Source organism: Halichoeres trimaculatus, unplaced genomic scaffold (genome assembly GCF_033239565.1).
Source record: "Halichoeres trimaculatus isolate MK-OKI-2021-1 unplaced genomic scaffold, fHalTri1.1 fHalTri1_scaffold_6, whole genome shotgun sequence".
Classification (NCBI taxonomy): Eukaryota; Metazoa; Chordata; class Actinopteri; order Labriformes; family Labridae; genus Halichoeres; species Halichoeres trimaculatus.
The window spans coordinates 2,508,283-2,525,796 of NW_027437184.1; the positions used below are offsets into that span (position 1 = coordinate 2,508,283).

General features: G+C 37.5%; 1 protein-coding gene across 5 annotated transcripts in view; it reads right to left on the reverse strand.

The window, feature by feature from the left end:
* The window catches only part of ncam1a (neural cell adhesion molecule 1a), a 481,923-nt gene that overhangs the window by 332,972 nt on the left and 131,437 nt on the right, over positions 1-17,514 (reverse strand). The window lies entirely within an intron of this gene.

Below are 17,514 nucleotides of genomic sequence, written 5' to 3' on the forward strand. Positions count from 1 at the left end.
ACAAATGACTCACATGTGATGTGCATTTTTTGGTAAAATATGGCTCCTGATAAAGTCTGTAGACACCATCATCATCATCATCATCATCAACATCATTCAACTTTTTCACTTGGTCTGGTGTCAGAACAGAGAACCAATAATTACAAATATCACAAATTTGCAATTAAAATTAAATTGGCACCCCAAAATCGTAAAGAATAAAATTTGGGAGAAAAGAAGAACCTTTAGGCGAAGCAATTAAGAAAATCCTGAATCAGAGTTTTCTTGGAAAACTATCATCAAACTGCTAAGCTAAGATAGCTACAGCAGACTGGTCGATGTAAGGTTCAGCAGCCCTATTGTTGAGCGTATAGAACCATTAGGGGAGTCTAATTGTGTCAATGAATCGAAACCATTTCTAATAGATTTTCAACAGGAAGTGGTTGTCAATACCCACGCCTTGTCATTCAACGAAAGTGAGCAGCTCTCAGTCTTTCTTCAGTTAAAGGCTGAGGCTCTTCACAGGCTCATGTGTTGTAAAGATGCTTTACGGTTGGTTGATGAGGGAGGCAGCGGCGGTGTTGCATATAGGGGTGGTTTAAAATGAAGCCTGTGAAATAAAATGCTCGAGAATAACAAACATTTCTCTGCCTGCCAGTATCAAAATGTGTAATCACTCTGTTATAAAACACAGATAGTTTTATCTGATGCAGCATGACGAGACAAAGACAAGACATTTTTTCAGAAGACCAAACAAGACTCAAAACAAAACATCAGCTGAAACAAATCAAAACAAGTCATGGATTTGACTCCCTGAGCTTTCAGTCTCCTCTGAGAGATCACACACAGCGCGCCGCAGATCAGCGCCAGCTTCAACACGATCCATCAAAATTAAAGCAGGTCACACCGTTCCTCCCCTCGGTACGCCGTGCTTTATTCACCAAACGTTTCGAGCCATATCGCCTTCATCAGGGCGGCGAAGGCAAGACAAACAGAACACTGATCCGGGGTCTGTTTGCTTCTTTGACAGATGCCTCAGCATATCATTGTCAGCCGTCCAGCCTCTGACGCTGCCACGTTCGTCTCGGCTCTGTCGGAGCTTTCATTCCTTTCACCGGTTTTTGGATTTTCAGCTTTTCAAAAACCTCGCTCCAGGATGGCTGACATTGCAAACGCTGCACGGATGATTTGATGTTGAAGGCATTTTTTGGGTTTATTTTGGGATTTGAAGATGATCAAGCACTTCTTAGGAGCATGCTAAGCTAATCAAATGAACCCAGCTCAAGGTAGAAAAGAAGTGCAGCAGATACTGGCTGCAGTGCAGAGAAAAGGCTGATGGATGACTTTGACATGATATAAAATCATAACAAATGTCCTTTTGACTGGTAATTTGATTGCATTTTGACCTTGTTAACCTGAGTCTCCAGTAAAACCAGCACCCAAAGCCCTGCTGCTTCCTCTTCCCACTCAGAGTAATGAAACAATTGGATTGGCAGCGGAAGGGAGGCCTCCTCATTAAAAAGCCCTTTATTCATTCTTATTGCATTACAGACTTCTGCAGTTTTCCTCTCTACCTCCTGATGCGTTCACCCAGACCTCGCTCAGGTTAGACGGCGAGCAGAGTCGCTGGGCGGTGGAAGATCTGCTCTTGAGTGAAAACACAAACACTGTGTAGCTGAAATGCCTCAGCAGAGCTCCTGCATCCATTCATGTAGCATGTTTCAAGCCATTTATCTGGAAACTGGAACATGCAGTTCTTGAGTTCACTTTGCTTTCGGTGCGAGGACATTACTTTTTACTGATGGTGGCAACGAGATAACTCCAATGTGTTGAAAATAATCCATGTTCTCTGGAGGAAGTCTGCTGGAGTTCACTGAAAGGCTGAGACACACTTGAAAACTTTATTCCACTTCACACAAAGGATTATTTTAGTCAACATTAGAGGATTTTTATGAATCAGTGAAATAAAATGTGTCCTTAGCTTCAGAAAATCTCCTGTGGGAATATTTTTCCGCTTGTTATGAAACAGACACATATTATTATTGATGCCTCCCAATGCTAAACAACAGTAAATAAGACCATGAGCTACAGCACTGACTGTCTGTGTGGTGTAATGTTTAAAGGCTTAAAGTGGGGGTTGGTGGGTAGGCGTCAGACAAACAGTCGATAAAACAGACCTCTTTTTTCTTCTTCTACTTATTTTTTACATAAAATGTTTACGATAAAGATTCATTTGTCCTTCTAGCTCTCAAAAGTTAGCAGGAAGACAGTTTTCCATAGATGACAAGATTCCTCAGAAGCGCTTCAAAACAAACAAAAAAAAAAACAAGTGCAAAAAGTATCAAGTGATAATTTTGAAGTTTGGAGGGAAAAAAAAAACAAACCGGTGATATAAAAAAAAATACAAGGTAAGACATTTTTATTTTCCCTTTCTTCACAGTACGTTTAAAAAAGGTTGTGTGATTTGATCTGGTTTGGCTTCTCCCAAAGCGATCCAACACAAACAACGGTCGTTTGCAAAGTTTGCAACGAGAAAGTTCATATTAGGGCTGCAAGATATGGCCAAAATCCAATATGTCAATATTTGTAGACTATATCTCGATACACGATATATATCTCGATATCCTGATTTCTCCTCTAAATCATTGTATTAATGTTAAATCCAACCCTTAGATGCATAAAATGACATCAGTTTAATGATTCAAGCAGACCTTTTATATTATATAATATAATATCATATTATATTGTATTCTACTACATTATATTATATAATATTCTACTATACTACATTATATCATATCATATTATATTATATCATATTGTATTATATTATATTATATTATTTTAAATTATATTATATCATATTATATTGTATTATATTATATTATATTATATTATATTATATTATATTATATTATATTATATTATAATATATTATATTATATTATATTATATTATATTATATTATATTATATTATATTATATTATAATGTATTATATTGTCTTGTGGTTTGAACATACCATGAACTAAAGCTGGAGATAATATTGCTTTCACATCCATAAAGCAGCTACCTGGATAATGTTGGTCATGCTAAAAGGACTTTAGTCATTTCTGTCTGTTAGCCTGGGGTCTGGCTGAACTGTATTACATTTGGGTTTGTCTTCTGATAATATCCCAGCTTGCAGTATTTTGGTATTCAGCTGTTATATAGCATCAAACTCATCTGCCATCATGTTTTGAGCAGTGCTCAGCTGATTGCCGTGACTAAACGGCACTCAGAGAGGAGGGGGGGAGTGCACAGAGCAGCAGAGAGTGAAACGAGCCAATCACCAAAGAGATTTCAGTTGTGATGTCTGAAAACATTTAGGTTACTGTTTGTACTCGATGGTTGCGATATAGTCATTTTATATATCTCACATGCAAAAACCCGCGATACATCAAATATATCCAATATATTCCCCAGCCTTAGTTCATACCCCTGACGGGAACATAACCAACGCTTTTAACCACCTGAAGTGACAGCACCCAAAACAGCCAACAACTGCTTTATTCTCCTTTTCACAGCAAACAAACATATTTTACACAGATTTTTGTGGTTCTTCTGGATTACACTGCATTTTAACTGGTTAAAGCAGTAAGTTAAGTTTACATTTTCATTTTATGCCTTTCAGTATGCTGATCTTTTTTCCTTGTGAAAGTTAAATCTTTAGCACAACTTTAAAACTTTAAATTGTCTTCAGTGAAGTTGAGTTTCCATGGCTGAAACGCATTATAACAAGAGATGAGATTTTTATTTAAAAGAAGCATTATTTAAAACTTGATTTTCTTGATGTTTGGTTTTGTTTATTTTACTTTCAATACTTATTAAATTTGAATAACATGATTGTGCTACCTTAAAAAAATAAATAAACTGAAGTCACTAAACTGATATGTTGACTAGATAAACTAGCTGATGTGGCAAGTGTCCTCCTTATTTTAATGTTGTGTTCAAGTTGATTTCCTTTTGAGTTAAGCAAAAAAAAAAGACTAAAAACTAAAACCTTAACATAACTATCATTGATCTTTTTTTCCATTTAAAACTTTGAACTTTAAAAGTAAAAAGAGGCTAATAAAAGAGGCTGCAAAAAGAGGCTATAAAAAGAAAAGAAGCTGTTTTACAAACAGTTGACAGTCTGAATAATCAAAACAATAAAAAAAAAATCATGATTTTGCAAAAATAAAACCGTAATATGACAATTTTTCCCTATCGCTCACCTCTAATTGAAAAACGTGTCTTTTTTGTTTAGCTTTGTTTCTGCAGTCACTCCAGTGAAACTGTGATTCAGCACTTCCTCTAATTGCTCCTCTGGGGAATTTGACTTTCTTAACTTGATTTCTTCCTTTGTATTCATATGTCACAGATTTCATTAGTCCTGATCTCCTAAATGCAGGAGTCAAAAAAGACAATCTACTTGAGTGAAATTTAATCTACTAAAGCCAAAAAATGGTAATTAGTTCTCTGATGGCTTGCTCTGCTTTTGGCTAAAGAACAAACAGCCTTAAAGCACCAGAGTCCTCTTTAAGTCCTCAAACTCAGGAAGCTCCCACTGACACTGATAACGACACAATACTTTGCTGTTCATAGTATAATACTGAAAAGATATATCCCAATAAGTTACTGCAGATATTAAATAAAATATAGTTAAAGATAGAATCTACTGTATTCTCCTAAAAAAATCAAATTTCAACTTTTACAGGAATAATCCTGCTCAATTGTCTCCTCTGGGTCTCTATTCATATGTGTCAGTGTCTGCTTCTGCCTCAAACCCCCTTCTCTGCCTGAGTGTTGATGTTTTGGTTGTATTGGGATGTTTCTGAGCAGAGAGCAAGCGTGGTTTCATCAGCCAATCACAGAGTCTCTAGGGTGCAAGTGACTTTGCTTGTTGATTAGCAAGTGGGAGAAGCTAATCAGTGGAGCTACGATAGCAGACGTAGCATGGAGGAAGAAAAAGACAAGATAAGATAAAGCTTGGCTCCACTTTTACTCGCCTTCAGGAACTTGAAGAGTGACACGAGTTAGCTTTCTGCTAACCACGTATGTGCCAAATACTCATGGTTTGCTTGTGCCAACATGTCAAGTCAGGTGCACGGCTCTTGAGGCTCTCCCATGTAGAAATGCAATGCTACAGGTGGTTGCTGGGCTAGATAGTGAGTTAATGCAGTTATGGTTAGAGGCTGAGGGTGTGCGCTGCTGCTGGCACTGAGCCCAGTTTGAATGTTGTGTTTACTAACAAGTAACTAAAATTTCTGCAGACCCAGCTTTAAAGACGAGAAAAAAACTGTTTTAGTGAAGATTTTTTCTCGTCCAGGGGATAAAGAGCAACAAAGCTCTTTACAGATGACCCACTGGTGGAGTTTTATTGGGTGTAAAACAGAAACGAGCCTCCGTCATGTCCAGTAACACCATCTCTGTAACTCCTGGGTCGTGTCATGTCAGCTTTAAACAGACGCAGCCATCTGTCTGGCACCTGGATGAATCCCAACAAGTGAAACACTTGAATTCATCCGAGTGAGAGCCATGAAATGCATCCTGTTCCTCTCCCTCCTCTGTGACGTGGAGCTGGCACTGATTCAACCATCCTCCGCCCCTCATTACCAAATCTGTATTAGCCAGACTTAAGACTGCGTTTCTATCTTGTCCTCTAAGCCTCTGTGGCTTTACAACAGTTTGCCACAAAAGACACGGCTACAGCATGCTAATATTTGCAGTGAGCTCCCCCCAGCCCTCGTGGACAGCTGAGAAATATATTCAGAGGGAGGAAGACGGAGGCAGAGAGAAGGGGAGTGTACAGCTCATCCATGTCAAACAGAGCCCTGCCTGTTGTTTCTGCAGAGGCGCAGGAGACAGGAGGAGAGGTATAGATTTGCATTTAACATGTCCTCTAACCTGCTCTCTCGTCTCCTCCCCCCAGACGGAGGACCCTGTAACACCAGCCCTCGGCTACACCACAGTAAAACCCTGCAGCTCCACATCCAGATATGAGGATGTGTAACTAAAAGCAGGTTGTTTTCCTCCTGCAGTGATTCATTAATCTGGAACATTATGTGATCATGGCTCTGATAATCTCTCAGGCTGCACAGTAACAGAAGAGGAATGATACGTCTGTGTTTCTGACAGAGTGGTTAGGATGGTTATTGTTATTCACTGCGCTGGGCTGCCTGCTCGGTGCGGCAGGATTATTAAACCAACAGCAGCCTTGCCCTGTGTGAACTGCGACTTGTTTGACTGGAGACAATGAATCCCCACTTGCCTTTAGCCAAAGGAAAACCTAACCTGAATTTCAATCCAACCTTCTGAGGATTGGAAAAGGAGGACAAACAACTAGGTCACTCGAGGCCATATATGCATGAACACACACACATACACACACACACTTGGATAAATACTTGCTTTTCTTACATCTATGCTCACTTTTTCAGGCAGAAGACCCAGACTGAAGCAGCCGTGACACTGATTCTAATTGTTCCCATAAATTATCATAACTCCGGCCTGTTTAAACGTCCCACAATGGAAATGAAGCAGGCAGTTACAGCCTTGTAAAGTTGTCACTGGAGTTATAAAGGTCTTCTTTGATTTTCCACCTCATTTCCAGGCCAAAGGCTTAATGCATACATGGTATATGGAGGGTATGCAGTGATGTAACAACACAACTAGGACACAGTGTAACATGGCGTCAAACTCAAGAGACAACAGAGATAATTCACCAGAGACTTCAGGAGCTGGTCTTCTTTTTGTCCTTTTGTCCTTTATCTTGTCTTTTAATTTCAGTTCTTATGTCTTGTTAGCTTTTTTATTATTTTATCTCTTTCCCATTATTTTATCATCACTTTTATTGTTATTATTTTATTTTTTTTTATTCTTTAAACAGTCTTAATGTTTTCTTTTTTTTTACTTGATTGCCTGTTGTTACTTTTAACCCTTATTTTTTTTCTTGCTGATTGATGTTTCAAGCTTTTATTTTGCTCCTCATGGTCTCATTTTTTTATACTGCATGGTTCTTGTAATATCTGGGTTCATATGTCATATAAAACTACAGTTTTTGCAAGAGTGTCTCTACTGAACTAAGACTTTTGTTTGATTTTCTTCATGCTGAAGCTTGTGTTGTGTTTTTTTTACTTCTGTTTTTAAAAGTGCTAGATAAATAAAATTATTATTATTATTATTATTATTATTATTATTATTATTATTATTATTATTATTATTATTATTTATTTAATTTATTTATTATTTAATTTATTTATTATGTTTTGTTTTTTAGTATGATAATAATAATAATAATAATAATAATAATAATAATTATTATTATTATTATTATTATTATTATTATTATTATTATAATTATTATATTTATTTATATATTTTTTGAAACAATCCTGTTTGCATTTTAAAACTGGTGCTTTATTTATGGACAGCTGAGTGGAATGTGTGGCACACAGGTCGAGGCATGAAATGAGGACATTCCCATTTTCATATGTCTCTTTGAATATAATAATTAAATTTAAATCAGTGACTGAAATTTTTTTCTTTTTTTTTTCCTTGTTCTTTTACATATTGTAAATAAATATTGCAGCCAATGCCAGCTATGACTAGGTTTCTGAAATTCTTTTAACACAAAAGTTTAACCATTGAATCAAATAACAAGCCATATTAAACTTTTATCTGGAAATATATTAATCCTTCCATGGGTATAAGATGCTAACTAGCGCTCTATTTATTAGCTTTCTTAGTATCTTGAATCTGTAAACACACTGAAATGAAAAACTTGCCGTCACTCAGCTGACGAGCTTCCCGTGTGAAGCCGTGATGATAGTAACCTTTTCCTGATCAGGTTAGCTTTACCAAACGAGTTAGCATTATGATCTAGCCAGGTAAAAACAGAGCCAGCGACATGACACTGAAATATCTAAGCTCAGAACCAGCAGATCTGACCTGGACGGTCTTTTTTCATGTTTTTGAAACATTTAGGCTGAGCGCTTACGATGCTACCTGCTCTCTGAAACCCATTGGATACAGTGGCCCCACCCACTGTGACATCACAGACAAATCCACCTCAGCTTAAACTCCCTTTAACTCCTTGTTAGTCCTCCTTGCTAGTTTAAGGCCAGTGTCTGACTTAGCACTGACAAAGCTCTGGATCCAGGAGATTAAAACTGGTGCTCAGCAAGCACCAACTCTTAGCTGGACCTGAGCAAAGCACTAACTACATCAGAGGCCTGGGGGCGGGGCTACCTCTCCAGACAAGGATGTAATATTTCAGCTTTCTACTTTTATTTTGAAGTTACATCCAAAATTTTAACTGTTTTCTATGTTTTTAGTTAAGTTGAAGTAGAAACATGAGTTTGAGTTTGTGTAAGCTTTACAAAGACAGACTGACTGTAACAACATGTCACTGAAGTGCGTATGAACAGGGTAAATATGGGTCATGGTTACAGCTCGAGGTCTTCCATGAGTCATGTCTTTATTTCCTCAATAAAAGCTCACGTAGGCAGCGGAGGCGACTTTTCATCTGATGTTTTTGCAAACCAAGAAGACTCACACTGACTGCACCTGCATCTGATTGTAGCTTAACTCAATGTTATGAAGAATGGGAGCCATCTTTGGTACAGTTGCATCAATCAAGTGAAATTTCAGAGGGTGAAATGAGGTCGAAAGTCGTGTTCAGATACTTTAGTGCTTTGAAAATGGGTTTAGTTTGTTTTCATAGCAAAAGAGGAAAGAGTTACCACTCCAAACTGTCTCCTGTGACCTTAAAGCAGGCCTCGGAAAAAGCTGTAACCCATCCACACACAGTAAACACAGCAGCCACAGCACAGTAAACAGGCTTTACAGCAGGAACTGTGCTCCACACAAACATTATTAATCAGAGGGAGAGAAAAACAGCATCCCTCTGCAGAGTCAAATAGTGGCATCTCTGAAGGATGAGATAAAGTAGATGAAAAACTTGAGGTGGGGGATAGATTCCCCCTTTCTGCTCAAAATGACGCAGGAGGAGCTAAACGAGGATTCCTTTGAACATCAGAAGATTCCCACAGAGCCAGCAGGATGAAGACGCTCAGGGCACAGTGCGTTTGTAAGACTGAGCCCAGCGCTGAACCGCAGCGAAACGCTCCTCTCTGCGCCTGACAGAGGTTTACTGGCAGATTGGGGAAGTGAAACAATAACCCTTCCTTCAGTGGATGTCCTAACATTCACTTCACTCCTCCACTGCGGGTACGCTATGTACAGAAGGCTCTGCGCGATTTCAGGGACATCTTGGGGCGATGACTGCTGGGGGTCAGCTCTGTGGGTTGGTAGTGTGCAGAGATCTGCAGCAATGTTTGCAGAAAAGCTGCAGGAAATGACTTGAGATAGAAGAAAGAGAAACCTCAGCAGAATAAAGAGAAAGTTTCTTACCTGGAAATGAGGAAAAAGGCCAGGCAGGGTCAGCACATGGAGAGAAGGGGAGAAAGAGAAGGAGATTAGATTAGATTACCCCGATAGGCTGGATTAAGAGTGAAACAGGTTGAAACACATCCATTGTTCGATATCAACATGAGCGGATTATTCATCTCTAAAAAGAAAGCTTAGTTTTCATATTTTTACTACGAGACAGTTTTGGGGCGATAATTTGTTTTGATGATATCCAGAGGATTGTTCGGTGCCTGAGAGAAAATTAGTGGCTACGTTCAGGGGCAGTCAACATTCAGTCACGTTCAGTACTCCTGGAACATTCAGGCCTTGTACAAACGGAGCCAGATATTTAAAAAAAATTCTCCTTCATTAATTTTTAAAAACACTTTTGTCCAAAGAAATCCACCGGTGAGTGCGGCCTGAAGTATGACACACCCATATTTGACAGTGTTAATCAGACATGAAACCTGTGCATCCAACAGAATAATATTCTTTTTATTAATCTACCATGGGAGATTTTTTTTTTTTTTACCACAGCAGCTTACAGAAAAAGTGCAATAATGCAAAAATAATTAAAAAAAAGAAAAAGAAGAAGAATATGAAAACAGAAATTTGAAGAAAAATAAAAATGTAGAAAAATAGAAAAACAATTATAACTGTACATAAAAATAGAACAAAAAATATAAATATAAAAATAAATATATATTCATATAGAAATATATTTAAATGCACATAAAATTATAATAAAAAATAAAAGTGAAAATAAATAAAAATGTATATAAATATAAAAATAAATATATATGTATATATTTATATAAATATATCAAAAATACATAAAATAATTGAAACCGTGACTTTCCAAAACCTTTACTTCAGTGTGGACAACAGACCTTAACATATAAAAATATATGTGGTTTCCTAAAAACCTGGCTTCATGTGTACTTGGCACCAGAATAACCCGCTCACATGCGTGAATGAACAGAGTTATTACCAATCAAAACAGAGATGCACGGACATCATCTCAACGCACGGACAACATTACGCAATGCGTGTCATTTCTGCTTCTTTCTGTATCCATAGCAACAGCAGCAACAACAACAGCAGCAGCACGGATGAATTCCTGTACTTAAAACACCAAGATTCCTTGCAAACAGAACATGCACAGAACATAAATGAATGTTCCTTTGGATGGGGATATCCTGATGGGCGTATACATGACCAAACATCCAGGTCAGAAAAGGAGGAACCCAGTTTTTGAAAACCAGAATATGAGCATATGCTGGTTTTTAAAACGGGTTATTGGTATAATATTCTGAATGGCTGCATGTAAATATCACCGGTGTCTTTTCAGAGTATTCACAGACCCTGGTCTTTTCAGTGGTCCTGGGACTCACCGGCTGGACAAGAAAACTACGATATCATTTTTTAATTACTTTGGGAGATTGTGCAGCAATTTATAATATGTATCGTCATTTAACATTAGATGAAGGCCAGACATTCAGGAAAGTGTTTGTTTCTTTCCTTAAAGAAGACTTCTTTAATTAATCTGAGATATCTGCAGGCTTGAGTTCACGTCTCCTTATTTTCTAAGTCAAAGCAGAACCAACCCAGAAAGCCAAATGTCATGGATATTGTTTTACATTCTCTTCAATAAAAATTTGAATTTCTCTGTGTTTTCTTTTGTCTTAAATGGTTTTGCTTCATTCCTGTGAGGTTTTACGTGGCCTTAGTAAGCCAGATGTTTAGAACTCTGAGAAAAATGCCTCAGATCTCTAATGGTTAACGCTGAGGGTGGGAATACAACCACAAAAAGCTGGACCGGCGGGAAACTGAGGGGAGAAAAACTGGACTGATGGAAAGAGTCTCAGGGAAACGCTGAAGTATTCCAGGTTCAGAGAGTCATGCTGGGCATCTCTCAGCAGTACTGCGGTCACTGCTGGACTTCAATCAACCACCCTCCAATCCTGTAGCTGAGTCCCTACGGGCTGAACCACTGCCTGCCCAAAGAGGACGAGGCCAAAGGTAAACAGCTTTCACTTTCTAGGTGTGTGACAGCTCCACACACCGAGTGTAAACACGTTTGTTTCCCCTCACACACAAACAAAGCTCAATCTGAAAGGACCAAGTTGAGGAGCTGGAGAGTTGCTGGTTGACTTCCTAAGATCTGCTAGGCCATGTGCTGACCCCCTCGCTGTGCCATCCCTCACCCTGGACGACTCCACTGGACCCTGTCTCTGCTTAGTGTGAAAACACTGAGTTTCTCCTGCGGGGTTAATAAAGAATATCTCATTCTCCTCCCATCGCCACATGAACCCCCCTCAAGTGACTTCTCTCCAAATGAGCCCCAAATCAACCCCCAGCAGCAGATTAATGGACAACCTGCTTCAGCCTCTGTCACAAGCTCCCTAAAGACAAACTACCAAACCCCAGTCATTTGTTTTCTTGCTCGGGCTCGTATACTTTGACGTCTACGACGTGATTTAAGATGTTTACGCTCACTGAGAATTTGTTCTCCCCTCTTATGCAGAATGACCTTTGCTCATTTAAAGTTCCTGTGGGAACTTTTAGTGCCACCTGTGGACAAAACTTTAACTCTCTGCTTGTTTTGTTTCGTCCATGAGAAACACCTTCTTTCTTTAAAGAAAAGTCACATGTATCACTCAGTGTGAGCATTCGCTATGACAGAGAAAAGTAGTCTCTGCAGTGTGCTGTTCGTCATTTCCCTCCAAGATGGAAGCAGTTTCAGATGCTTAAGTTGACAACTCTAAAAAGATAAATCTTATTTTAGATTAAAAAATAATTATAATAATAATTTCTGGAATTTATTCTCAAAATATTTTAATGTTTTCTGTTTTGTCAAACTATAAGAATGTCCAAACTGAATGTTTTTTGTAAATACAAACCAGCGCTCAGCTGATTAGTCTGCTTTGAGTTGAGAGCTAAAATTCGGGTTAGCCATCTTCAGATACCCCACCAGATACTCAGCCTACACAGTGAACCCCACATCTTTCTAATCAGCCAATCACATGGCAGCAGCTCAATTAGAAAGAAAGGTGATTTAAGGGACTCTGAACGTGGCATGGTTGTTGGTCTAAGTATTTCAGAAACTGCTGATCTACTGGGATTTTAACCCACAACCATCTCTAGGGTTTACAGAGAATGGTCCCAAAAAGAGAAAATATCCAGTGAGCAGCAGTTCTGTGGGACAAAATGCCTTGTTGATGCCAGAGGTCAGAGGAGAATGGACAGACTGGTTGGAGCTGATAGAAAGGCAACAGTAACTCAAATAACCACTGGTTACAACCGAGGTCTGCAGAAGAGCATCTCTGAACACACAACACGTCCAACCTCGAGGCAGATGGGCTACAGCAGCAGAAGACCACACCGGGTGACCCTCCTGTCAGCTAAGAACAGGAAACTGAGGCTACAATTCACACAGCAACACCAAAACTGGACAATAGAAGATTGGAGAAACGTTGCCTGGTCTGATGAGTCTGGATTTCTGCTCCACATTCAGATGGTAGGGTCAGAATTTGGCGTCAACAACATGAAAGCATGGATCCATCCTGCCTTGTATCAACGGTTCAGGCTGCTGCTGCTGGTGTAATGGTGTGGGGGATATTTTCTTGGCTCACTTTGGGCCCCTTAGTACCAACTGAGCATGGTTTAAAGTCCACAGCCTACCTGAGTATTGTTGCTGACCATGTCCATCCCTTTATGAGCACAGTGTACCCATCTTCTGATGGCTACTCCCAGCAGGATAACGCTCCATGTCATAAAGCTGGAATCATCTCAGACTGCTTTCTTCAACATGACAATGAGTTCCCTGTACTCAAATGTCCTCCACAGTCCCCAGATCTCAATCCAATTGAGCACCTTTGGGATGTGGTGGAACGGGAGATTCTCATCATGGATGTTCAGACGACAAATCTGCAGCAAATGTGTGATGCTATCATGTCAATATGGACCAAACTCTCTGAGGAATGTTTCCACGACCTTGTTGAATCTCTGACACCAAGGATTAAGGCAGTTCTGAAGGAAAAAGGAGGTCCAACCCAGTACTAGCAAGGTCTACCTAACAAAGTGGCCAGCAAGTGTATGTTTGTATCAAATGAATAAATAAATTGTAGGATAATAGTAGGGCTGAATGTTATGGGTATACGCTTGAATGCATAAAGATATTAATTATAATACAAAAAAGGGTACCCGGTAGAGAGGAGATCATGAAAAAATAATATATATTTTTTATTTTTATTTTTTATTTTTTAAGGATACTACAAGGAATGATGTTATGGGTTTATAATACAAACGCATAAAAATTAAAAAAAAAAAAAAAAAAAAAAAAAGGGAAAAAAGGAAACTAGTAGGGATGAATGTTATGGGTATATAATACAAATGCATAAAAATTAAATAAAAAATAAATTAAAAAGGGGGAAAAAGATACTAGTAGGGATGAATTTTATGGGTATATAATACAAATGCATGAAAAAAAAATAAAATTAAAAATAAAAAAGGAAAAAAGGATACCAGGAGGGATGAATGTTATGTGCATATAATACAAATGCATTTAAAAAAAAAGAAAAAAAGAAAAAAAAGAAAAAAGGATACCAGGAGGGATGAATGTTATGTATTTGATTAATTTTAAGACAAAAAAAAAATCACTCTTTTTTTTTTTTTTTTTCTAAGTGGTATAATTAAGCGCGTCATGAAAGGTTTAACTGTGTTCCTGTTCATAATGTATGTATTTTGCGTGCTCTTGATTGCACAGTTGGAAAAAGAAATTTCAAAGTGCCCCCTGCTTACTGCTGCTATTCTTTCCAATCATTCTGTACCTTATAGCAGTAAGATCATTGTGTTTCACTCTCAGCAAGCAGCGTTTCCTTTATGACTGAGGTACAGCAGACCCTGCAAACTTCTGGGAAAGTAAGAATCCAACCACACACACCAAGGTGTGTGCTTTTAAACCTTCTTAGCGGGGATGTCAAGTGGTCGTGTTCTGCAGTAAATGGACTTAAGATTAAAGAAAATGACCAGCATGGTCTTCCCACAACGTTTTTGCAGCATACTTCATGTGGTGTATTGTTGCAGTGAATGTAGCGTTAAATACAGCCCATATACTGCAGGAACTCAGCCAGCTCATGGCTCTAGCTGAGTGTGTGTGTGTGTGTGTGTGGAGAGGGTGTGTGTGTGTGTGTGTGTGTGTGTGTGTGTGTGTGTGTGTGTGTGTGTGTGTGTGTGTGTGTGTGTGTGTGTGTGTGTGTGTGCGGAGAGGGTGTGTTTTATGAGCAACAGGATGGTGTTATGCCTGAGCTAATAGTGATGAATGATTCAGGCCAGCATGGCACCCAAAGGCTAAAGGAAATCAGTAGCCAGTAAACAGAAAGGAGCAGCGCAGCAGTTCATGAAACCTAAAGCTCTCCATCTACATTCTGTTGTTGTCTCAGACCCTATTTGTGTTCGTCTTGTTTGTAGTTTTTGGTTTGTTTTCAGCTGTATATGATTTTTTTCCCTCCTATCCATTTTTATCGTCTAAGTAACACAGCGTGATTCATATAAACACTTTTTCTCTGTGAGGTTTGGTATGAAGCCTTTTTCAATCATAAGATGTTGAGCACTGGCTCAGCTTCACATTAACCCCCATTGACTTCTCTCTTTTCACTTTAACATCTATCAGTTATGTACTGTAAAGATGTTATATTGCAAATTGTGTATGATTTTATCAATATGTTGTAATTAGGTGCAGAATTTTTTTTGCCCTCCAGTCTGAGTGTAAGTCACTTGATATAGAGTATCTGCCAGTACCGATACCTGATTCCGATACTTCTACTTCAGTACATTGCACTGCCAGATTTAGGCTCCCATCAAGTTTTGCTCTGCTGATTAAGGGCATTAAACCAAAAGTGTCACTACAGCAAAGTGAGGTCATGCTCAGCGTTGTTTTTGTGAGGAATTGAGACGGTCTGACCTGGTAATGACACAGAAGGGAAGCATGGGCTAAGTTGTTATTTTTCCTATCTGTTTTGAAATAAAAATGAATATCATAATGTATACAATCTTAAAACCCATTTTTATAATTTGGCCTCTATCCCTAGTGAGGCTTATTTTCTTTGCCCTGCCCTTTTATTTTCTTTTATTCCCTTTCATTTGTTTTTATTTGCTTTTAGTTGTTTTTAACATGTTTTGTTTGAATCGTCTGTTTTTCCTTATCTGTTTTTATCCTTTCAATTTAATCTACCTGTAGAGCACTTTGTTTACAGCTGCTTTATAAATAAAGTTGGTATTGTTATATATATATATATATATATATATATATATATATATATATATATATATATATATATATATGTAGTTAAACGAAAATAAACTTAATCTAATAAAGCTAAATATATATATATATATATATATATATATATATATATATATATATATATATATATATATATATATATATATATATACATTTTATTTTATTTATTTATCTATTTTTTATAGATATTTTCATGGGGCAATGCCTTGAGGCAATATTGTATCATATTGTTCAGTTATGGCAAAAGATTTATTTATTTATAGTTTAACATTTTTTTTCAAAAACACATGGATTATACTTAAGGCCCTTAAAAGTTTACAATGCATGCCAAAAAAACTGTAAAAACTTAATATATATATATATATATATATATATATATATATATATATATATATATATATATATATATATATATATATATATATATATATATATTCTTTTTTTTTTTTTGTCAGATTTCATGTCTGAACATTTCAGTAAAGGATTTAAACAAATCATTTAATACATTAAAAAAATAAATAAATAAATAATTGCACAATTTTGCAACTGCACTGTGACTCTGATCTTAAGATCTGTTTTAAAATCAGTTTTAACTTTTTTTTTTCATTTAATCTTATTTTGTTTATTGTAAATAATTCATTTTAATCTGCTGTTTAATTGAATTTTAATTGTTTTCTTTTAATTTTTAAAGCACTTTGAATCGCCTTGCTAAAATTTGCGATATAAGTAAACTTGCCTTGCCCGCAGACAACACTGAACTATTGAGGAACACCCCATTGAAACAAATGGGTCACAGAGTCTGAACATATTTTTTATATGTTTTATAACTCAACATGAACTGTTTAACAAAAGACTTCACTCCTGTTGCTTTTCATAGTGGGAAAAATGTGAGGAGGAAATGATCCTGTGCTCTGTAAAGAAGGATCACAAAGTTCACTCTGGTAGATCAGAGCCAACAGTTTGAGTCTGAACTTTACTTAAACTAACATGAAATGAATCGAGGTGAAAACAGGACAGGTACAAAAAAAAATCTCATGACTAGTCTGATTTTGAACATATTATAAACATATTGTTTTGTAGACTGAGAAAGGCTTGGTTAAAAAAAAAGTTATTGAACAGTTTTGAGGAGAGAATTGACCGAGTTGGTCCTTGCTATTTGCTCCTTGAAGACTTTTCTCTTTTTTAAAAGTCTTTCATGAAAACTTGGATGTATTGTGTGGGTGTGAAGGCTAAAAATGGGTTTGTTACCCAGAGGCAAAGAGGTAGGGTTAACTGACCGTTTTTCAGATTTCCTTTCCAACATCTCAGCTCATGAATGCAAAACTAATCACATGTGAGTCTACAAAGATTTCTCAGCAGCTCTAACTTGTTCAGCATTTCCATTGAACAAAAACATAAACGGCATAAAAAGCCCATGAATTATTCACTGTGACACATTACTACCAGCAGTTATTTTTATAGCACTGTAAAATTAATCAAGACCATCGCAGTCCTGATGCTCCAAAGATTCATGCTTTATTAGAGCAAATGGGTCGGCTTTTACCAAAATTGAAACTGGTAAAAGCCTCACAATGCAATGAAACTGATTCTTTGTTGGTAGCATTGCAAAGCACTGTCTCATCAATAAATCTTAGAAGCAATTTGCATGTGTCAGCCCTGCCTCTGTGCCTGACAGTTAGGCTGTTTATAGGGTCATCATAAATCAGAGGGGTCTGGGAGCTGAAAAGGAGAAACATCATATGCAAATGAGTCCTTTAGACCTTCCTCTGTGCTGGAGAAAAGTAGAAAGATGGAACT